This window comes from Oncorhynchus keta, unplaced genomic scaffold (assembly GCF_023373465.1).
Source record: "Oncorhynchus keta strain PuntledgeMale-10-30-2019 unplaced genomic scaffold, Oket_V2 Un_contig_20119_pilon_pilon, whole genome shotgun sequence".
Classification (NCBI taxonomy): Eukaryota; Metazoa; Chordata; class Actinopteri; order Salmoniformes; family Salmonidae; genus Oncorhynchus; species Oncorhynchus keta.
In genome coordinates this window covers 27,501-51,251 of record NW_026281828.1, presented here as the reverse complement: position 1 = coordinate 51,251, position 23,751 = coordinate 27,501, and the positions used below count along the sequence as shown (strand labels likewise).

Below are 23,751 nucleotides of genomic sequence, written 5' to 3'. Positions count from 1 at the left end.
CCAGCAGTTGTTTAATGAGGATGTGTCTGACCTCCACCAAGGCACTTTGACATCACTGCCCTCTAGTGGCCACAATGTGGTCTGTCCTTCAGAGGGGTCAGGAGTCCAGAGCTCCAAGGTTAGCTATGACCCTCCTTTCAGTGCTCGCCAAATTAGATAAAGGTTGAATTCACATAAAATATCTATAGTATAGTAAAATATGTAATGTATCTAGTGATGGAGGTCTGTATTGTATCTAGTGATGGAGGTCTGTATAGTATCTAGTGATGGAGGTCTGTATTGTATCTAGTGATGGAGGTCTGTATTGTATCTAGTGATGGAGGTCTGTATTGTATCTAGTGGTGGAGGTCTGTATTGTATCTAGTGATGGAGGTCTGTATTGTATCTAGTGATGGAGGTCTGTATTGTATCTAGTGATGGAGGTCTGTATCTAGTGATGGAGGTCTGTATCTAGTGATGGAGGTCTGTATAGTATCTAGTGATGGAGGTCTGTATTGTATCTAGTGATGGAGGTCTGTATTGTATCTAGTGATGGAGGTCTGTATTGTATCTAGTGGTGGAGGTCTGTATTGTATCTAGTGATGGAGGTCTGTATTGTATCTAGTGATGGAGGTCTGTATTGTATCTAGTGATGGAGGTCTGTATCTAGTGATGGAGGTCTGTATCTAGTGATGGAGGTCTGTATAGTATCTAGTGATGGAGGTCTGTATTGTATCTAGTGATGGAGGTCTGTATTGTATCTAGTGATGGAGGTCTGTATTGTATCTAGTGATGGAGGTCTGTATCTAGTGATGGAGGTCTGTATAGTATCTAGTGATGGAGGTCTGTATAGTATCTAGTGATGGAGGTCTGTATAGTATCTAGTGATGGAGGTCTGTATCTAGTGATGGAGGTCTGTATAGTATCTAGTGATGGAGGTCTGTATCTAGTGATGGAGGTCTGTATAGTATCTAGTGATGGAGGTCTGTATCTAGTGGTGGAGGTCTGTATCTAGTGGTGGAGGTCTGTATCTAGTGGTGGAGGTCTGTATCTAGTGATGGAGGTCTGTATAGTATCTAGTGATGGAGGTCTGTATTGTATCTAGTGATGGAGGTCTGTATTGTATCTAGTGGTGGAGGTCTGTATTGTATCTAGTGATGGAGGTCTGTATTGTATCTAGTGGTGGAGGTCTGTATAGTATCTAGTGATGGAGGTCTGTATAGTATCTAGTGATGGAGGTCTGTATAGTATCTAGTGATGGAGGTCTGTATAGTATCTAGTGATGGAGGTCTGTATCTAGTGATGGAGGTCTGTATAGTATCTAGTGATGGAGGTCTGTATAGTATCTAGTGATGGAGGTCTGTATAGTATCTAGTGATGGAGGTCTGTATCTAGTGATGGAGGTCTGTATAGTATCTAGTGATGGAGGTCTGTATCTAGTGATGGAGGTCTGTATAGTATCTAGTGATGGAGGTCTGTATCTAGTGGTGGAGGTCTGTATCTAGTGGTGGAGGTCTGTATCTAGTGGTGGAGGTCTGTATCTAGTGATGGAGGTCTGTATAGTATCTAGTGATGGAGGTCTGTATTGTATCTAGTGATGGAGGTCTGTATAGTATCTAGTGATGGAGGTCTGTATTGTATCTAGTGATGGAGGTCTGTATAGTATCTAGTGATGGAGGTCTGTATAGTATCTAGTGATGGAGGTCTGTATAGTATCTAGTGATGGAGGTCTGTATAGTATCTAGTGATGGAGGTCTGTATAGTATCTAGTGATGGAGGTCTGTATAGTATCTAGTGATGGAGGTCTGTATCTAGTGGTGGAGGTCTGTATCTAGTGGTGGAGGTCTGTATCTAGTGGTGGAGGTCTGTATCTAGTGATGGAGGTCTGTATAGTATCTAGTGATGGAGGTCTGTATTGTATCTAGTGATGGAGGTCTGTATAGTATCTAGTGATGGAGGTCTGTATTGTATCTAGTGATGGAGGTCTGTATAGTATCTAGTGATGGAGGTCTGTATAGTATCTAGTGATGGAGGTCTGTATAGTATCTAGTGATGGAGGTCTGTATAGTATCTAGTGATGGAGGTCTGTATAGTATCTAGTGATGGAGGTCTGTATAGTATCTAGTGATGGAGGTCTGTATAGTATCTAGTGGTGGAGGTCTGTATCTAGTGGTGGAGGTCTGTATCTAGTGATGGAGGTCTGTATAGTATCTAGTGATGGAGGTCTGTATTGTATCTAGTGATGGAGGTCTGTATAGTATCTAGTGATGGAGGTCTGTATTGTATCTAGTGATGGAGGTCTGTATAGTATCTAGTGATGGAGGTCTGTATAGTATCTAGTGATGGAGGTCTGTATAGTATCTAGTGATGGAGGTCTGTATAGTATCTAGTGATGGAGGTCTGTATAGTATCTAGTGATGGAGGTCTGTATAGTATCTAGTGATGGAGGTCTGTATAGTATCTAGTGATGGAGGTCTGTATTGTATCTAGTGATGGAGGTCTGTATAGTATCTAGTGATGGAGGTCTGTATAGTATCTAGTGATGGAGGTCTGTATCTAGTGATGGAGGTCTGTATCTAGTGATGGAGGTCTGTATCTAGTGGTGGAGGTCTGTATCTAGTGATGGAGGTCTGTATCTAGTGGTGGAGGTCTGTATCTAGTGATGGAGGTCTGTATCTAGTGATGGAGGTCTGTATTGTATCTAGTGGTGGAGGTCTGTATTGTATCTAGTGATGGAGGTCTGTATTGTATCTAGTGATGGAGGTCTGTATTGTATCTAGTGATGGAGGTCTGTATTGTATCTAGTGGTGGAGGTCTGTATAGTATCTAGTGATGGAGGTCTGTATTGTATCTAGTGATGGAGGTCTGTATTGTATCTAGTGATGGAGGTCTGTATCTAGTGATGGAGGTCTGTATTGTATCTAGTGATGGAGGTCTGTATCTAGTGATGGAGGTCTGTATTGTATCTAGTGATGGAGGTCTGTATTGTATCTAGTGATGGAGGTCTGTATCTAGTGATGGAGGTCTGTATTGTATCTAGTGATGGAGGTCTGTATTGTATCTAGTGATGGAGGTCTGTATTGTATCTAGTGATGGAGGTCTGTATCTAGTGATGGAGGTCTGTATTGTATCTAGTGATGGAGGTCTGTATTGTATCTAGTGATGGAGGTCTGTATTGTATCTAGTGATGGAGGTCTGTATTGTATCTAGTGATGGAGGTCTGTATTGTATCTAGTGATGGAGGTCTGTATTGTATCTAGTGGTGGAGGTCTGTATTGTATCTAGTGGTGGAGGTCTCTATTGTATCTAGTGATGGAGGTCTGTATTGTATCTAGTGATGGAGGTCTATCTAGTGATGGAGGTCTGTATAGTATCTAGTGATGGAGGTCTGTATTGTATCTAGTGATGGAGGTCTGTATTGTATCTAGTGATGGAGGTCTGTATTGTATCTAGTGATGGAGGTCTGTATTGTATCTAGTGATGGAGGTCTGTATTGTATCTAGTGATGGAGGTCTGTATTGTATCTAGTGGTGGAGGTCTGTATTGTATCTATTGATGGAGGTCTGTATAGTATCTAGTGATGGAGGTCTGTATAGTATCTAGTGATGGAGGTCTGTATAGTATCTAGTGATGGAGGTCTGTATAGTATCTAGTGATGGGGGTCTGTATCTAGTGATGGAGACTGTATCTAGTGATGGAGGTCTGTATTGTATCTAGTGATGGAGGTCTGTATAGTATCTAGTGATGGAGGTCTGTATAGTATCTAGTGATGGAGGTCTGTATAGTATCTAGTGATGGAGGTCTGTATTGTATCTAGTGATGGAGGTCTGTATTGTATCTAGTGATGGAGGTCTGTATTGTATCTAGTGATGGAGGTCTGTATAGTATCTAGTGATGGAGGTCTGTATAGTATCTAGTGATGGGGGTCTGTATAGTATCTAGTGATGGAGGTCTGTATCTAGTGATGGAGGTATGTATAGTATCTAGTGATGGAGGTCTGTATTGTATCTAGTGATGGAGGTCTGTATTGTATCTAGTGGTGGAGGTCTGTATCTAGTGATGGAGGTCTGTATAGTATCTAGTGATGGAGGTCTGTATTGTATCTAGTGATGGAGGTCTGTATTGTATCTAGTGATGGAGGTCGTATTGTATCTAGTGATGGAGGTCTGTATCTAGTGATGGAGGTCTGTATAGTATCTAGTGATGGGGGTCTGTATCTAGTGGTGGAGGTCTGTATAGTATCTAGTGATGGAGGTCTGTATTGTATCTAGTGATGGAGGTCTGTATTGTATCTAGTGATGGAGGTCGTATTCTCCAGACCTGTCTGTGTCCAGATGTAATTTTATGACCTCTCATACAACGATATCTCACTAGCCTCCTTTTTAAAAATGTATTTCATCTTATTGATTCAATACTGTTACAGTTGGGGGGGAAACACAGTCCTTTTTTCAGTAAATCGTTCTATCTGTGGTCAGCAACAGTTCAACAAGTGTATTTCATGGAAAGGTCTTCCTCACGGACAGATTTAAAGGTCTTCCTCACAGACAGATTTAAAGGTCTTCCTCACAGACAGATTTAAAGGTCTTCCTCACAGACAGATTTAAAGGTCTTCCTCACAGACAGATTTAAAGGTCTTCCTCACAGACAGATTTAAAGGTCTTCCTCACAGACGGATTATAAAGGTCTTCCTCACAGACAGATTATAAAGGTCTTCCTCACAGACAGATTATAAAGGTCTTCCTCACAGACAGATTTAAAGGTCTTCCTCACAGACAGATTTAAAGGTCTTCCTCACAGACGGATTATAAAGGTCTTCCTCACAGACAGATTATAAAGGTCTTCCTCACAGACAGATTATAAAGGTCTTCCTCACAGACAGATTATAAAGGTCTTCCTCACAGACAGGTTTTAAAGGGGACTCTTGTAACTCTTCATTCCCACAGTATCATATCACCACGGTAACAAGGTATCATCACTCCAGGTTCTATCATTTGGCCACGTGTTTTATTTCATCAAATCTTCTCTCTCTTTTTTTGTCTTTTTTTAAAAACAATAATTCAACAAATGCCCCCCCTTCCTCTTTGTGCCCCCTTCCTCTTTGTGCCCCCTTCCCTTTGTGCCCCCCTTCCCCTTTGTGCCCCCCCTTCCCCTTTGTGCCCCCCCCTTCCCTTTGTGCCCCCTCCCTTCCCCTTTGTGCCCCCCTTCCCCTTTGTGCCCCCCTTCCCCTTTGTGCCCCCCTTGTTGTTGTTAATGTATTATTCCTGATGTTCAGACGTTTTGACTCTTATAAAGTCGAGCCGTAAATAAAGACTGTAGAGAATAATAATCACGACTCCAGATCTTGCTGTGTAACCATCAAAGCATAACTGGTTCAAATGCTGTAGTAGTTTACAGACGTCTCCTCCCAGACCCTGACATCGATGTCTCCTCCCAGACCCTGACATCGATGTCTCCTCCCAGACCCTGACATCGATGTCTCCTCCCAGACCCTGACATCGATGTCTCCTCCCAGACCCTGACATCGATGTCTCCTCCCAGACCCTGACATCGATGTCTCCTCCCAGACCCTGACATCGATGTCTCCTCCCCCAGACCCTGACATCGATGTCTCCTCCCAGACCCTGACATCGATGTCTCCTCCCAGACCCTGACATCGATGTCTCCTCCCAGGGTTTTGATATCATATCCTCCCCAGATGTTTTCTCCTCCCAGACCCTGACATGTCATTTCCCAGACCTAGTGTTCTAACCCTACGGTAGGGCATATCTCTGGATATATTCCTGTTTTAGCAGAACCTGGTTCCAGTCTACCACAGTATACTTTACTGTGTGACCTCCCCCCCACAGAACCATCATTCTGTCTCGGTGAATTACAGGTGTTGTTATTTAAGGTGGCTCCTCCCAAATTACATGATTGTAATTACATTCCAAATTCATTGGTATTAATATGATGTTGGTTCCCCCTTTGCTGCTATAACAGCCTCCACTCTTCTGGGAAGGCTTTCCACTAGATGTTGGGACATTGCTGCTATAACAGCCTCCACTCTTCTGGGAAGGCTTTCCACTAGATGTTGAACATTGATGCTATAACAGCCTCCACTCTTCTGGGAAGGCTTTCCACTAGATGTTGGAACATTGCTGCTATAACAGCCTCCCAGACTCTTCTGGGAAGGCTTTCCACTAGATGTTGAACATTGCTGCTATAACAGCTCCACTCTTCTGGGAAGGCTTTCCACTGATGTTGGAACATTGCTGCTATAACAGCCTCCACTCTTCTGGGAAGGCTTTCCACTAGATGTTGGAACATTGCTGCTATAACAGCCTCCTTCTTCTGGGAAGGCTTTCCACTAGATGTTGGAACATTGCTGCTATAACAGCCTCCATCTTCTGGGAAGGCTTTCCACTAGATGTTGGAACATTGCTGCTATAACAGCCTCCACTCTTCTGGGAAGGCTTTCCACTAGATGTTGGAACATTGCTGCTATAACAGCCTCCACTCTTCTGGGAAGGCTTTCCACTAGATGTTGGAACATTGCTGCTATAACAGCCTCCACTCTTCTGGGAAGGCTTTCCACTAGATGTTGGAACATTGCTGCTATAACAGCCTCCACTCTTCTGGGAAGGCTTTCCACTAGATGTTGGAACATTGCTGCTATAACAGCCTCCACTCTTCTGGGAAGGCTTTCCACTAGATGTTGGAACATTGCTGCTATAACAGCCTCCACTCTTCTGGGAAGGCTTTCCACTAGATGTTGGAACATTGCTGCTATAACAGCCTCCACTCTTCTGGGAAGGCTTTCCACTAGATGTTGGAACATTGTTGCTATAACAGCCTCCACTCTTCTGGGAAGGCTTTCCACTAGATGTTGGAACATTGCTACTATAACAGCCTCTACTCTTCTGGGAAGGCTTTCCACTAGATGTTGGAACATTTCTGCTATAACAGCCTCCACTCTTCTGGGAAGGCTTTCCACTAGATGTAGGAACATTTCTGTCTTGCTTCCATTCAGCTACCAGAACATTAGTGAGGTCGGGTACTGATGTTGGGGGATCAGGCCTCCTGGCTCGCAGTCGGTGTTCAAATTCATCCCAAAGGTGTTCGATGGGGTTGAGGTCAGGGCTCTGTGCTGGCCAGTCAAGTTCTTTCACACCGATTTAGACAAACCATTTCTGTATGGACCTCGCTTTGTTCATGGGGGCATTGTCATGCTGAAATTTGTTGCCACAAATTTGTAAGCACAGAATAATTTAGAATGTCATTGTATGCTGTAGTGTTAAGAACCTTCACTGGAACTAAGGGGCCCTGAACCATGAAAAACAGCCCCAGACCATTATTTTAATACATTTTAATACATCGATATCTCACTAACCTCGTCTGTCTTCTCAGACCTGTCTGTGTCCAAGTATCATCCATGACCATGAGACTGTCAGATAAATACACCTGATGGTCTATATATAGGAGAGACAGAGAACGACAGACAGACAGACAGACAGACAGACAGACAGACAGACAGACAGACAGACAGACAGAGATGTAATCAGACAGAGATACTACAGTAGTGGAGGCAGTTCACAGACAGACTGGCTGAGCCAAGAGGTAATCTGTACTCCCTTCACTCTCCCTCTTTCCTCCTCTCTCTCTCCCTCTCTCTCTTTCTGTCTCTCTCTCTATCTGTCTCTCTCCCCTTTCTCTCTCCTCCCCCTCTCTCTCTTTCTCTGTCTCTCTCCTCTGTCTCTCCCTCTTTCTGTCTCCCTCCCTCCCTCCTCCCTCCTCCCTCCCTCCCTCCCTCCCTCCCTCCCTCCCTCCCTCCCTCCCTCCCTCCCTCCCTCCCTCCCTCCTTACCTCTCTCCTTACCTCTCTCCTCCCTCCTTAACCCTCTCTCTAACCCTCCACCCTCCTTACCTCTCTCCCTCCCTCCTTACCTACCTCCCTCCCTCCTTACCTCTCTCCCTCCCTCCTTAACTCTTCTCCTCCCTCCTTAACTCTCTCCCTCCCTCCCTCCTTAACTCTCTCCCTCCTTCATACTCCCTCCTCCCTAACATTCTCCCTCCCTCCTTACCTCTCTCCCCTCCCCTCCTCCCTCCTCCTACCTCTCTCTTCCTCTCCCTCCTCCTCCCTCCCCCTCCCTCCCTCCTTACCTCTCCTCCCTCCCTCCTTACCTCTCCTCCTCCCTCCCTCCCTCCCTTACCTCTCTCCCCTCCTTCCCTCCTTACCTCCCTCCTCCTTACCTCTCTCCCTCCCTCCTTACCTCTCCCTCCTTCCTCTCTCCCTCTCCTCCTTACCTCTCTCCTCCTTACCTCTCTCCCTCCCTCTACCTCCCTCCCTCCCTCCCTCCCTCCCTCCCTCCCTCCCTCCCTCCCTCCTCCCTCCCTCCCTCCCTCCCTCCCTCCCTCCCTCCCTCCCCTCCCTCCCTCCTCCCTCCCTCCCTCCCCCCTCCCCCTCCCTCCCTCCCCCCCCCCTCTCCCTCCCTCCCTTACCTCTCTCCCTCCTTACCTCTCTCCCTCCCTCCTTACTCTCCCTCCCTCCCTCCCTCCTTACCTCTCTCCCCTCCTTACCTCTCTCCTCATTACCTCTCTCCCTCCCCCCTCCCTCCCCCCTCCCTCATTCACTGCCAGTTAGGGTTTATTTGAACAGTCATTCTACTTAACATTCTTTAAAGTGTTACCAGGGATTTTTTGTTTAGGTTTTTGGTCCGATTCTTATTTCATGACTGTCCTCTACTTCCAAGGAAAATAAACCTGCACCTGAACAAGGTTTATAGATGCTATGACATCAGGGCTTTTATCCAGCACACTGCTGAGAGACTGGTCTGTTAGCTGAGAGACTGGTCTGTTAGCTGAGAGACTGGTCTGTTAGCTGAGAGACTGGTCTGTTAGCTGAGAGACTGGTCTGGTCTGTTAGCTGAGAGACTGGTCTGTTAGCTGAGAGACTGGTCTGTTAGCTGAGAGACTGGTCTGTTAGCTGAGAGACTGGTCTGTTAGCTGAGAGACTGGTCTGGTCTGTTAGCTGAGAGACTGGTCTGTTAGCTGTGAGACTGGTCTGTTAGCTGAGAGACTGGTCTGTTAGCTGAGAGACTGGTCTGTTAGCTGAGAGACTGGTCTGTTAGCTGAGAGACTGGTCTGTTAGCTGTGAGACTGGTCTGTTAGCTGAGAGACTGGTCTGTTAGCTGAGAGACTGGTCTGTTAGCTGAGAGACTGGTCTGTTAGCTGTGAGACTGGTCTGTTAGCTGTGAGACTGGTCTGTTAGCTGAGAGACTGGTCTGTTAGCTGTGAGACTGGTCTGTTAGCTGAGAGACTGGTCTGTTAGCTGTGAGACTGGTCTGTTAGCTGTGAGACTGGTCTGTTAGCTGAGAGACTGGTCTGTTAGCTGTGAGACTGGTCTGTTAGCTGAGAGACTGGTCTGTTAGCTGTGAGACTGGTCTGTTAGCTGAGAGACTGGTCTGTTAGCTGTGAGACTGGTCTGTTAGCTGAGAGACTGGTCTGTTAGCTGAGAGACTGGTCTGTTAGCTGTGAGACTGGTCTGTTAGCTGTGAGACTGGTCTGTTAGCTGAGAGACTGGTCTGTTAGCTGTGAGACTGGTCTGTTAGCTGAGAGACTGGTCTGTTAGCTGAGAGACTGGTCTGTTAGCTGAGAGACTGGTCTGTTAGCTGAGAGACTGGTCTGTTAGCTGTGAGACTGGTCTGGTCTGTTAGCTGTGAGTCTGGTCTGTTAGCTGTGAGACTGGTCTGTTAGCTGTGAGACTGGTCTGTTAGCTGTGAGACTGGTCTGTTAGCTGTGAGACTGGTCTGTTAGCTGTGAGACTGGTCTGTTAGCTGTGAGACTGGTCTGTTAGCTGAGAGACTGGTCTGTTAGCTGAGAGACTGGTCTGTTAGCTGTGAGACTGGTCTGTTAGCTGAGAGACTGGTCTGTTAGCTGTGAGACTGGTCTGTTAGCTGTGAGACTGGTCTGTTAGCTGAGAGACTGGTCTGTTAGCTGAGAGACTGGTCTGTTAGCTGTGAGACTGGTCTGTTAGCTGAGAGACTGGTCTGTTAGCTGTGAGACTGGTCTGTTAGCTGTGAGACTGGTCTGTTAGCTGTGAGACTGGTCTGTTAGCTGTGAGACTGGTCTGTTAGCTGTGAGACTGGTCTGTTAGCTGAGAGACTGGTCTGTTAGCTGTGAGACTGGTCTGTTAGCTGAGAGACTGGTCTGTTAGCTGTGAGACTGGTCTGTTAGCTGTGAGACTGGTCTGTTAGCTGAGAGACTGGTCTGGTCTGTTAGCTGAGAGACTGGTCTGGTCTGTTAGCTGTGAGACTGGTCTGTTAGCTGAGAGACTGGTCTGTTAGCTGAGAGACTGGTCTGGTCTGTTAGCTGTGAGACTGGTCTGTTAGCTGAGAGACTGGTCTGTTAGCTGTGAGACTGGTCTGTTAGCTGAGAGACTGGTCTGGTCTGTTAGCTGTGAGACTGGTCTGTTAGCTGTGAGACTGGTCTGTTAGCTGAGAGACTGGTCTGGTCTGTTAGCTGTGAGACTGGTCTGTTAGCTGAGAGACTGGTCTGTTAGCTGTGAGACTGGTCTGTTAGCTGAGAGACTGGTCTGTTAGCTGAGAGACTGGTCTGTTAGCCGAGAGACTGGTCTGGTCTGTTAGCTGTGAGACTGGTCTGTTAGCTGTGAGACTGGTCTGTTAGCTGTGAGACTGGTCTGTTAGCTGAGAGACTGGTCTGTTAGCTGAGAGACTGGTCTGTTAGCTGAGAGACTGGTCTGTTAGCTGAGAGACTGGTCTGTTAGCTGAGAGACTGGTCTGTTAGCTGTGAGACTGGTCTGTTAGCTGAGAGACTGGTCTGTTAGCTGTGAGACTGGTCTGTTAGCTGTGAGACTGGTCTGTTAGCTGTGAGACTGGTCTGTTAGCTGTGAGACTGGTCTGTTAGCTGAGAGACTGGTCTGTTAGCTGAGAGACTGGTCTGTTAGCTGAGAGACTGGTCTGTTAGCTGAGAGACTGGTCTGTTAGCTGTGAGACTGGTCTGTTAGCTGAGAGACTGGTCTGTTAGCTGAGAGACTGGTCTGTTAGCTGAGAGACTGGTCTGTTAGCTGAGAGACTGGTCTGTTAGCTGAGAGACTGGTCTGTTAGCTGTGAGACTGGTCTGTTAGCTGTGAGACTGGTCTGTTAGCTGTGAGACTGGTCTGTTAGCTGTGAGACTGGTCTGTTAGCTGTGAGACTGGTCTGTTAGCTGAGAGACTGGTCTGTTAGCTGAGAGACTGGTCTGTTAGCTGTGAGACTGGTCTGTTAGCTGAGAGACTGGTCTGTTAGCTGAGAGACTGGTCTGTTAGCTGAGAGACTGGTCTGTTAGCTGAGAGACTGGTCTGTTAGCTGAGAGACTGGTCTGTTAGCTGTGAGACTGGTCTGTTAGCTGTGAGACTGGTCTGTTAGCTGTGAGACTGGTCTGTTAGCTGAGAGACTGGTCTGTTAGCTGTGAGACTGGTCTGTTAGCTGTGAGACTGGTCTGTTAGCTGAGAGACTGGTCTGTTAGCTGTGAGACTGGTCTGTTAGCTGAGAGACTGGTCTGTTAGCTGTGAGACTGGTCTGTTAGCTGAGAGACTGGTCTGTTAGCTGTGAGACTGGTCTGTTAGCTGAGAGACTGGTCTGTTAGCTGAGAGACTGGTCTGTTAGCTGAGAGACTGGTCTGTTAGCTGAGAGACTGGTCTGTTAGCTGAGAGACTGGTCTGTTAGCTGTGAGACTGGTCTGTTAGCTGTGAGACTGGTCTGTTAGCTGTGAGACTGGTCTGTTAGCTGAGAGACTGGTCTGTTAGCTGTGAGACTGGTCTGTTAGCTGAGAGACTGGTCTGTTAGCTGAGAGACTGGTCTGTTAGCTGAGAGACTGGTCTGTTAGCTGAGAGACTGGCCTGTTAGCTGAGAGACTGGTCTGTTAGCTGAGAGACTGGTCTGTTAGCTGAGAGACTGGTCTGTTAGCTGAGAGACTGGCCTGTTAGCTGAGAGACTGGTCTGTTAGCTGAGAGACTGGTCTGTTAGCTGTGAGACTGGTCTGTTAGCTGTGAGCCTGGTCTGTTAGCTGTGAGCCTGGTCTGTTAGCTGTGAGACTGGTCTGTTAGCTGTGAGACTGGTCTGTTAGCTGTGAGACTGGTCTGTTAGCTGTGAGACTGGTCTGTTAGCTGAGAGACTGGTCTGTTAGCTGTGAGACTGGTCTGTTAGCTGTGAGACTGGTCTGTTAGCTGTGAGACTGGTCTGTTAGCTGAGAGACTGGTCTGTTAGCTGAGAGACTGGCCTGTTAGCTGAGAGACTGGTCTGTTAGCTGAGAGACTGGTCTGTTAGCTGAGAGACTGGTCTGTTAGCTGAGAGACTGGTCTGTTAGCTGAGAGACTGGCCTGTTAGCTGAGAGACTGGTCTGTTAGCTGAGAGACTGGTCTGTTAGCTGTGAGACTGGTCTGTTAGCTGAGAGACTGGTCTGTTAGCTGTGAGACTGGTCTGTTAGCTGTGAGACTGGTCTGTTAGCTGTGAGACTGGTCTGTTAGCTGTGAGACTGGTCTGTTAGCTGTGAGACTGGTCTGTTAGCTGTGAGACTGGTCTGTTAGCTGAGAGACTGGTCTGTTAGCTGTGAGACTGGTCTGTTAGCTGTGAGACTGGTCTGTTAGCTGAGAGACTGGTCTGTTAGCTGTGAGACTGGTCTGTTAGCTGAAAGACTGGTCTGGTCTGTTAGCTGTGAGACTGGTCTGCTAGCTGAGAGACTGGTCTGTTAGCTGTGAGACTGGTCTGCTAGCTGAGAGACTGGTCTGGTCTGTTAGCTGAGAGACTGGTCTGTTAGCTGTGATACTGGTCTGTTAGCTGTGAGACTGGTCTGTTAGCTGTGAGACTGGTCTGTTAGCTGTGAGACTGGTCTGTTAGCTGAGAGACTGGTCTGTTAGCTGTGAGACTGGTCTGTTAGCTGAGAGACTGGTCTGGTCTGTTAGCTGTGAGACTGGTCTGCTAGCTGAGAGACTGGTCTGGTCTGTTAGCTGAGAGACTGGTCTGTTAGCTGTGAGACTGGTCTGTTAGCTGTGAGACTGGTCTGTTAGCTGAGAGACTGGTCTGTTAGCTGAGAGACTGGTCTGTTAGCTGAGAGACTGGTCTGTTAGCTGTGAGACTGGTCTGTTAGCTGAAAGACTGGTCTGGTAGCTGTGAGACTGGTCTGCTAGCTGAGAGACTGGTCTGGTCTGTTAGCTGAGAGACTGGTCTGTTAGCTGAGAGACTGGTCTGGTCTGTTAGCTGAGAGACTGGTCTGTTAGCTGTGAGACTGGTCTGTTAGCTGTGAGACTGGTCTGTTAGCTGTGAGACTGGTCTGTTAGCTGTGAGACTGGTCTGTTAGCTGTGAGACTGGTCTGTTGGCTGAGAGACTGGTCTGTTGGCTGAGAGACTGGTCTGTTAGCTGAGAGACTGGTCTGTTAGCTGAGAGACTGGTCTGTTAGCTGAGAGACTGGTCTGTTAGCTGTGAGACTGGTCTGTTAGCTGAGAGACTGGTCTGTTAGCTGAGAGACTGGTCTGGTCTGTGAGCTGTGAGACTGGTCTGTTAGCTGTGAGACTGGTCTGTTAGCTGAGAGACTGGTCTGTTAGCTGAGAGACTGGTCTGTTAGCTGTGAGACTGGTCTGTTAGCTGTGAGACTGGTCTGTTAGCTGTGAGACTGGTCTGTTAGCTGAGAGACTGGTCTGTTAGCTGTGAGACTGGTCTGTTAGCTGTGAGACTGGTCTGTTAGCTGTGAGACTGGTCTGTTAGCTGAGAGACTGGTCTGTTAGCTGTGAGACTGGTCTGGTCTGTTAGCTGTGAGACTGGTCTGGTAGCTGTGAGACTGGTCTGTTAGCTGTGAGACTGGTCTGTTAGCTGAGAGACTGGTCTGGTCTGTTAGCTGTGAGACTGGTCTGTTAGCTGTGAGACTGGTCTGTTAGCTGTGAGACTGGTCTGTTAGCTGAGAGACTGGTCTGTTAGCTGTGAGACTGGTCTGTTAGCTGTGAGACTGGTCTGTTAGCTGTGAGACTGGTCTGTTAGCTGAGAGACTGGTCTGTTAGCTGAGAGACTGGTCTGTTAGCTGAGAGACTGGTCTGTTAGCTGAGAGACTGGTCTGTTAGCTGAGAGACTGGTCTGTTAGCTGAGAGACTGGTCTGTTAGCTGAGAGACTGGCCTGTTAGCTGAGAGACTGGCCTGTTAGCTGAGAGACTGGTCTGTTAGCTGTGAGACTGGTCTGTTAGCTGAGAGACTGGTCTGTTAGCTGTGAGACTGGTCTGTTAGCTGTGAGACTGGTCTGTTAGCTGTGAGACTGGTCTGTTAGCTGTGAGACTGGTCTGTTAGCTGTGAGACTGGTCTGTTAGCTGAGAGACTGGTCTGTTAGCTGTGAGACTGGTCTGTTAGCTGTGAGACTGGTCTGTTAGCTGAGAGACTGGTCTGTTAGCTGTGAGACTGGTCTGTTAGCTGAAAGACTGGTCTGGTCTGTTAGCTGTGAGACTGGTCTGCTAGCTGAGAGACTGGTCTGTTAGCTGTGAGACTGGTCTGCTAGCTGAGAGACTGGTCTGGTCTGTTAGCTGAGAGACTGGTCTGTTAGCTGTGATACTGGTCTGTTAGCTGTGAGACTGGTCTGTTAGCTGTGAGACTGGTCTGTTAGCTGTGAGACTGGTCTGTTAGCTGAGAGACTGGTCTGTTAGCTGTGAGACTGGTCTGTTAGCTGAGAGACTGGTCTGGTCTGTTAGCTGTGAGACTGGTCTGCTAGCTGAGAGACTGGTCTGGTCTGTTAGCTGAGAGACTGGTCTGTTAGCTGTGAGACTGGTCTGTTAGCTGTGAGACTGGTCTGTTAGCTGAGAGACTGGTCTGTTAGCTGAGAGACTGGTCTGTTAGCTGAGAGACTGGTCTGTTAGCTGTGAGACTGGTCTGTTAGCTGAAAGACTGGTCTGGTAGCTGTGAGACTGGTCTGCTAGCTGAGAGACTGGTCTGGTCTGTTAGCTGAGAGACTGGTCTGTTAGCTGAGAGACTGGTCTGGTCTGTTAGCTGAGAGACTGGTCTGTTAGCTGATAGACTGGTCTGTTAGCTGTGAGACTGGTCTGTTAGCTGTGAGACTGGTCTGTTAGCTGTGAGACTGGTCTGTTAGCTGTGAGACTGGTCTGTTAGCTGTGAGACTGGTCTGTTGGCTGAGAGACTGGTCTGTTGGCTGAGAGACTGGTCTGTTAGCTGAGAGACTGGTCTGTTAGCTGAGAGACTGGTCTGTTAGCTGAGAGACTGGTCTGTTAGCTGTGAGACTGGTCTGTTAGCTGTGAGACTGGTCTGTTAGCTGTGAGACTGGTCTGGTCTGTGAGCTGTGAGACTGGTCTGTTAGCTGTGAGACTGGTCTGTTAGCTGTGAGACTGGTCTGTTAGCTGAGAGACTGGTCTGTTAGCTGAGAGACTGGTCTGTTAGCTGTGAGACTGGTCTGTTAGCTGTGAGACTGGTCTGTTAGCTGTGAGACTGGTCTGTTAGCTGAGAGACTGGTCTGTTAGCTGAGAGACTGGTCTGTTAGCTGTGAGACTGGTCTGTTAGCTGAGAGACTGGTCTGTTAGCTGAGAGACTGGTCTGTTAGCTGTGAGACTGGTCTGGTCTGTTAGCTGTGAGACTGGTCTGTTAGCTGAGAGACTGGTCTGTTAGCTGTGAGACTGGTCTGTTAGCTGAGAGACTGGTCTGGTCTGTTAGCTGTGAGACTGGTCTGTTAGCTGTGAGACTGGTCTGTTAGCTGTGAGACTGGTCTGTTAGCTGTGAGACTGGTCTGTTAGCTGTGAGACTGGTCTGTTAGCTGTGAGACTGGTCTGTTAGCTGAGAGACTGGCCTGTTAGCTGAGAGACTGGTCTGTTAGCTGAGAGACTGGTGGTCTTCATCATGGTCTTCCTGCCAGGTATATGACAGTTATAATGTAGGCCAGGTTCACGACATTGTCTCTGTGTGTTCATCGTGCTCTTCCTGCCAGGTTATAACGTAGGCCAGGTTGTAATGTAGGCCAGGTTCACGACATTGTCTCTGTGTGTTCATCGTGGTCTTCCTGCCAGGTTATAACGTAGGCCAGGTTGTAATGTAGGCCAGGTTCACGACATTGTCTCTGTGTGTTCATTGTGGTCTTCCTGCCAGGTTATAACGTAGGCCAGGTTGTAATGTAGGCCAGGTTCACGACATTGTCCCTGTGTGTTCATCGTGGTCTTCCTGCCAGGTTATAATGTAGGCCAGGTTCATGACATTGTCCTTGTGTGTTCATCGTGGTCTTCCTGCCAGGTTATAATGTAGGCCAGGTTCACGACATTGTCCCTGTGTGTTCATCGTGGTCTTCCTGCCAGGTTATAATGTAGGCCAGGTTCACGACATTGTCCTTGTGTGTTCATCGTGGTCTTCCTGCCAGGTTATAACGTAGGCCAGGTTCACGTTGTTTCTCACACACACAGAGCTCTGTAGAATCGTAATATGTTGCAGCACTATCGGATCAAATCCAGCATTGTTGAGGTCATAACCTCTAGAACATACTCTGGCCCCGGTCCTGGCGCGTTAGGTCATGTGTCCTGGATCCTGGTTCTTCCCGCCATCCCCTTCTCTGTTATTAATGACTCTTAGTCCTTCTCTTCTCTCGCTGAACTTGAAAGAGAATGAATGACCGTAGCAGCACCTCCTTTATGGCCCAACCCAGCCTACAGCTCGGTGATGGACACCCCCAGCCTCCCCATCCCTCCCCATCCCTCCAGATGTCTCCTTCTCTCATCTCTCTGGGTCCTCAGTTCAGCTAGACTCTCCCCAGGCTGGCTGGAGGAACATACTGTGTAATGTAGAGGCCCAGTCAGGATCCTAGACCAACATTCTGATTACGCTCAGTTTGGCATGTCATCCTCTCTCCTGTGTCTCTCTCTCTCTCTCTCCCTCTCTCTCTCTCCCTCTCTCTCTCTCCCTCATCTCTCTCCCTCTCTCCTCTCTCCCTCTCTCCCTCTCTCCCTCTCTCTCTCTCTCTCTCTCTCTCTCTCTCTCTCTCCCTCTCTCTCTCTCTCTCTCTCTCTCTCTCTCTCCTCTCTCTCTCTCTCTCTCTCTCTCTCCTCTCTCTCTCCTCCTCTCCCTCTCTCCTCTCTCTCTCTCTCTCTCTCTCTCTCTCTCTCTCTCTCTTCCTGCTCTCTCTCCTCTCTAACAAACACTACTCTGTCTACACTTCTAACCTGAAACACTACTGTCTACACCTCTCTAACCTGAAACACTACTGTCTACACCTCTAACCTGAAACACTACTGTCTACACCTCTCTAACCTGAAACACTACTGTCTACACTCTCTAATCTGAAACACTGTCTACACCTCTCTAACCTGAAACACTACTCTGTCTACACCTCTCTAACCTGAAACACTACTCTGACTACACCTCTCTAACCTGAAACACTACTGTCTACACCTCTCTAACCTGAAACACTACTGTCTTCTCTAACCTGAAACACTACCCTGTCTACTCCTCTCTAACCTGGAACACTACTGTCTACACCTCTCTAACCTGAAACACTACTGTATACACCTCTCTAACCTGAAACACTACTGTCTACTCCTAACCTGAAACACTACTGTATACACCTCTCTAACCTGGGACACTACTGTCTACACCTATCTAACCTGAAACACTACTGTCTACACCTCTAACCTGAAACACTACTGTCTACACCTCTCTAACCTGAAACACTACTCTGTCTACACCTCTCTAACCTGAAACACTACTGTCTACACCTCTCTAACCTGAAACACTACTCTGTCTACACCTCTCTAACCTGAAACACTACTGTCTACACCTCTCTAACCTGAAACACTACTGTCTCTCTAACATGAAACACTACTCTGTCTACACCTCCAACCTGAAACACTACTGTCTACACCTCTAACCTGAAACACTACTGTCTACACCTAACCTGAAACACTACTCTGTCTACACCTACTAACCTGAAACACTACTGTCTACACCTCTCTAACCTGAAACACTACTCTGTCTACACTCTCTAACCTGAAACACTACTGTCTACACCTGGAAACACTACTCTGTCTACACCTCTCTAACCTGAAACACTACTGTGACTACACCTCTCTAACCTGGAACACTACTGTACACCTTCTAACCTGAAACACTACTGTCTACACCTCTCTCTAACCTGAAACACTACTCTGTCTACACTTTCTAACCTGAAACACTACTGTCTACACCTTTCTAACCTGACACACTACTGTCTACACCTCTCTAACCTGAAACACTACTCTGTCTACACCTCTCTAACCTGAAACACTACTCTGTCTACACCTTTCTAACCTGAAACACTACTGTCTACACCTCTTTCTAACCTGAAACACTACTGTTTACACCTCCTAACCTGAAACACTACCCTGTCTACCTTCTAACCTGGAACACTACTGTCCACCTATCTAACCTGAAACACTACTGTCTACACCTCTCTAACCTGAAACACTACTGTCTACACCTCTCTAACCTGAAACACTACTCTGTCTACATCTCTAACCTGAAACACTACTCTGACTACACCTCTCTAACCTGAAACACTACTGTCTACACCTCTCTAACCTGAAACACTACTCTGTTTACACTCTCTAACCTGAAACACTACTGTCTACACCTCTCTAAACTGAAACACTACTGTCTACACCTCTCTAACCTGAAACACTACTGTCTACACCTCTCTAACCTGAAACACTACTGTCTACACCTCTCTAATCTGAAACACTACTGTCTACACCTCTAACCTGAAACACTACTCTGTCTACACCTCTCTAACCTGAAACACTACTCTGACTACACCTCTCTAACCTGAAACACTACTGTCTACACCTCTCTAACCTGAAACACTACCGTCTACACCTCTCTAACCTGAAACACTACCCTGTCTACTCCTCTAACCTGGAACACTACTGTCTACACCTATCTAACCTGAAACACTACTGTCTACACCTCTAACCTGAAACACTACTGTCTACACCTCTCTAACCTGAAACACTACTCTGTCTACTCCTCTCTAACCTGAAACACTACTCTGTCTACACCTCTCTAACCTGAAACACTACTGTCTACACCTCTCTAACCTGAAACACTACTGTCTACACCTCTCTAACCTGAAACACTACTCTGTCTACACCTCTCTAACCTGAAACACTACTGTCTACACCTCTCTAACCTGAAACACTACCCTGTCTACACCTCTCTAACCTGAAACACTACTGTCTACACCTCTCTAACCTGAAACACTACTGTATACACCTCTCTAACCTGAAACACTACTCCTCTGTATATGCCCACCTCTCCAACCTGAAACACTACCCTGTCTACTCTCTCTAACCTGAAACACTACTGTCTACACCTCTCTAACCTGAAACACTACTGTCTACACTCTCTAACCTGAAACACTACTGTCTACACCTCTCTAACCTGAAACACTACTGTCTACACCTCTCTAACCTGAAACACTACTGTCTACACTCTCTAACCTGAAACACTACTGTCTACACCTCTCTAATCTGAAACACTACTGTCTACACCTCTCTAACCTGAAACACTACTCTGTCTACACCTCTCTAACCTGAAACACTACTCTGACTACACCTCTCTAACCTGAAACACTACTGTCTACCTCTCTAACCTGAAACACTACCGTCTACACCTCTAACCTGAAACACTACCCTGTCTACTCCTCTCTAACCTGAACACTACTGTCTACACCTCTCTAACCTGAAACACTACTGTATACACCTCTCTAACCTGAAACACTACTGTCTACTCCTCTCTAACCTGAAACACTACTGTATACACTACTACTGTCTACACCTATCTAACCTGAAACACTACTGTCTACACCTCTCTAACCTGAAACACTACTGTCTACACCTCTCTAACCTGAAACACTACTCTGTCTACTCCTCTCTAACCTGAAACACTACTCTGTCTACACCTATCTAACCTGAAACACTACTGTCTATACCTCTCTAACCTGAAACACTACTGTCTACACCTCTCTAACCTGAAACACTACTGTCTACACCTCTCTAACCTGAAACACTACTGTCTACACCTCTCTAACCTGAAACACTACTGTCTACACCTCTCTAACCTGAAACACTACTCTGTCTACACCTCTCTAACCTGAAACACTACTGTCTACACCTCTCTAACCTGAAACACTACTGTCTACACCTCTCTAACCTGAAACACTACTCTGTCTACACCTCTCTAACCTGAAACACTACTGTCTACACCTCTCTAACCTGAAACACTACTGTCTACACCTCTCTAACCTGAAACACTACTCTGTCTACACCTATCTAACCTGAAACACTACTGTCTACACCTCTCTAACCTGAAACACTGTCTACACCTCTCTAACCTGAAACACTACTGTCTACACCTCTCTAACCTGAAACACTACTCTGTCTACACCTCTCTAACCTGAAACACTACTGTCTACACCTCTCTAACCTGAAACACTACTGTCTACACCTCTCTAACCTGAAACACTACTGTCTACACCTCTCTAACCTGAAACACTACTCTGTCTACACCTCTCTAACCTGAAACACTACTGTCTATACCTCTCTAACCTGAAACACTACTGTCTACACCTCTCTAACCTGAAACACTACTGTCTACACCTCTCTAACCTGAAACACTACTGTCTACACCTCTCTAACCTGAAACACTACTCTGTCTACACCTCTCTAACCTGAAACACTACTGTCTACACCTCTCTAACCTGAAACACTACTGTCTACACCTCTCTAACCTGAAACACTACTGTCTACACCTCTCTAACCTGAAACACTACTGTCTACACCTCTCTAACCTGAAACACTACTGTCTACACCTCTCTAACCTGAAACACTACTCTGTCTACACCTCTCTAACCTGAAACACTACTGTCTATACCTCTCTAACCTGAAACACTACTGTCTACACCTCTCTAACCTGAAACACTACCGTCTACACCTCTCTAACCTGAAACACTACCCTGTCTACTCCTCTCTAACCTGGAACACTACTGTCTACACCTATCTAACCTGAAACACTACTGTCTACACCTCTCTAACCTGAAACACTACTGTCTACACCTCTCTAACCTGAAACACTACTCTGTCTACCCTCTCTAACCTGAAACACTACTCTGTCTACACCTCTCTAACCTGAAACACTACTGTCTACACCTCTCTAACCTGAAACACTACTGTCTACACCTCTCTAACCTGAAACACTACTCTGTCTACACCTCTCTAACCTGAAACACTACTCTGTCTACTCCTCTCTAACCTGAAACACTACTGTCTACACCTCTCTAACCTGAAACACTACCCTGTCTACACCTCTCTAACTTGAAACACTACTGTCTACACCTCTCTAACCTGAAACACTACTGTATACACCTCTCTAACCTGAAACACTACTCCTCTGTATATGCCCACCTCTCCAACCTGAAACACTACCCTGTCTACTCCTCTCTAACCTGAAACACTACTGTCTACACCTCTCTAACCTGAAACACTACTGTCTACACCTCTCTAACTTGAAACACTACTGTCTACACCTCTCTAACCTGAAACACTACTGTATACACCTCTCTAACCTGAAACACTACTCCTCTGTATATGCCCACCTCTCCAACCTGAAACACTACTCTGTCTACACCTCTCTAACCTGAAACACTACTCTGTCTACTCCTCTCTAACCTGAAACACTACTGTCTACACCTCTCTAACCTGAAACACTACCCTGTCTAACCTCTCTAACCTGAAACACTACCCTGTCTACACCTCTCTAACCTGAAACACTACTGTCTACACCTCTCTAACCTGAAACACTACTGTCTACACCTCTCTAACCTGAAACACTACTCTGTCTACACCTCTCTAACCTGAAACACTACTCTGTCTACACCTCTCTAACCTGAAACACTACTGTCTACACCTCTCTAACCTGAAACACTACTGTCTACACCTCTCTAACCTGAAACACTACTGTCTACACCTCTCTAACCTGAAACACTACTCTGTCTACACCTCTCTAACCTGAAACACTACTGTCTACACCTCTCTAACCTGAAACACTACTGTCTACACCTCTCTAACCTGAAACACTACTGTCTACACCTCTCTAACCTGAAACACTACTCTGTCTACACCTCTCTAACCTGAAACACTACTGTCTACACCTGAACCTGAAACACTACTTGTCTACTCCTCTCTAACCTGAAACACTACTGTCTACACCTCTCTAACCTGAAACACTACTGTCTACTCCTCTCTAACCTGAAAACTACTGTCTACACCTCTCTAACCTGAAACACTACTGTCTACACCTCTCTAACCTGAAACACTACCCTGTCTACTCCTCTAACCTGGAACACTACTGTCTACACCTATCTAACCTGAAACACTACTGTCTACACCTCTCTAACCTGAAAACTACTGTCTACACCTCTCTAACCTGAAACACTACTGTCTACACCTCTCTAACCTGAAACACTACTCCTCTGTATATGCCCACCTCTCCAACCTGAAACACTACTCTGTCTACACCTCTCTAACCTGAAACACTACTCTGTCTACTCCTCTCTAACCTGAAACACTACTGTCTACACCTCTCTAACCTGAAACACTACCCTGTCTACACCTCTCTAACCTGAAACACTACTGTCTACACCTCTCTAACCTGAAACACTACTGTCTACACCTCTCTAACCTGAAACACTACTGTCTACACCTCTCTAACCTGAAACACTACTCTGTCTACACCTCTAACCTGAAACACTACTCTGTCTACTCCTTAACCTGAAACACTACTGTCTACACCTCTCTAACCTGAAACACTACTGTTTTAGTCTAACCTGAAAAACTACTGTCTACACCTCTCTAACCTGAAACACTACTGTCTACACCTCTCTAACCTGAAACACTACTGTCTACACCTCTCTAACCTGAAACACTACCCTGTCTACTCCTCTCTAACCTGGAACACTACTGTCTACACCTATCTAACCTGAAACACTACTGTCTACACCTCTCTAACCTGAAACACTACTCTGTCTACTCCTTCTAACCTGAAACACTACTCTGTCTACACCTCTCTAACCTGAAACACTACTGTCTACACCTCTCTAACCTGAAACACTACTGTCTACACCTCTCTAACCTGAAACACTACTCTGTCTACACCTCTCTAACCTGAAACACTACTGTCTACACCTCTCTCCTGAAACACTACTGTCTACACCCTGAAACACTACTGTCTACTCCTCTCTAACCTGAAACACTACTCTGTCTACACCTCTCTAACCTGAAACACTACTGTCTACACCTCTCTAACCTGAAACACTACTGTCTACACCTTTATAACCTGAAACACTACTGTCTACACTCTCTAATCTGAAACACTACTGTCTACACCTCTCTAACCTGAAACACTACTCTGTCTACACCTCTCTAACCTGAAACACTACTCTGACTACACCTCTCTAACCTGAAACACTACTGTCTACACCTCTCTAACCTGAAACACTACTGTCTACACCTCTCTAACCTGAAACACTACTGTCTACACCTCTCTAACCTGAAACACTACCCTGTCTACTCTCTCTAACCTGGAACACTACTGTCTACACCTATCTAACCTGAAACACTACTGTCTACACCTCTCTAACCTGAAACACTACTCTGTCTACTCCTCTCTAACCTGAAACACTACTCTGTCTACACCTCTCTAACCTGAAACACTAATGTCTACACCTCTCTAACCTGAAACACTG

General features: G+C 46.6%; 1 long non-coding RNA gene across 2 annotated transcripts in view; it reads right to left on the bottom strand.

The window, feature by feature from the left end:
• Positions 1 to 21,378: 21,378 nt before the first annotated feature.
• Positions 21,379 to 23,751, bottom strand: part of LOC127920640 (uncharacterized) — a 3,167-nt gene continuing 794 nt past the window's right edge. For both annotated transcript variants that reach the window (XR_008106758.1, XR_008106757.1), the window contains one exon: positions 21,379 to 21,453. This is a non-coding gene — a long non-coding RNA (uncharacterized LOC127920640). The remainder of the gene's footprint in view (positions 21,454 to 23,751) is intronic.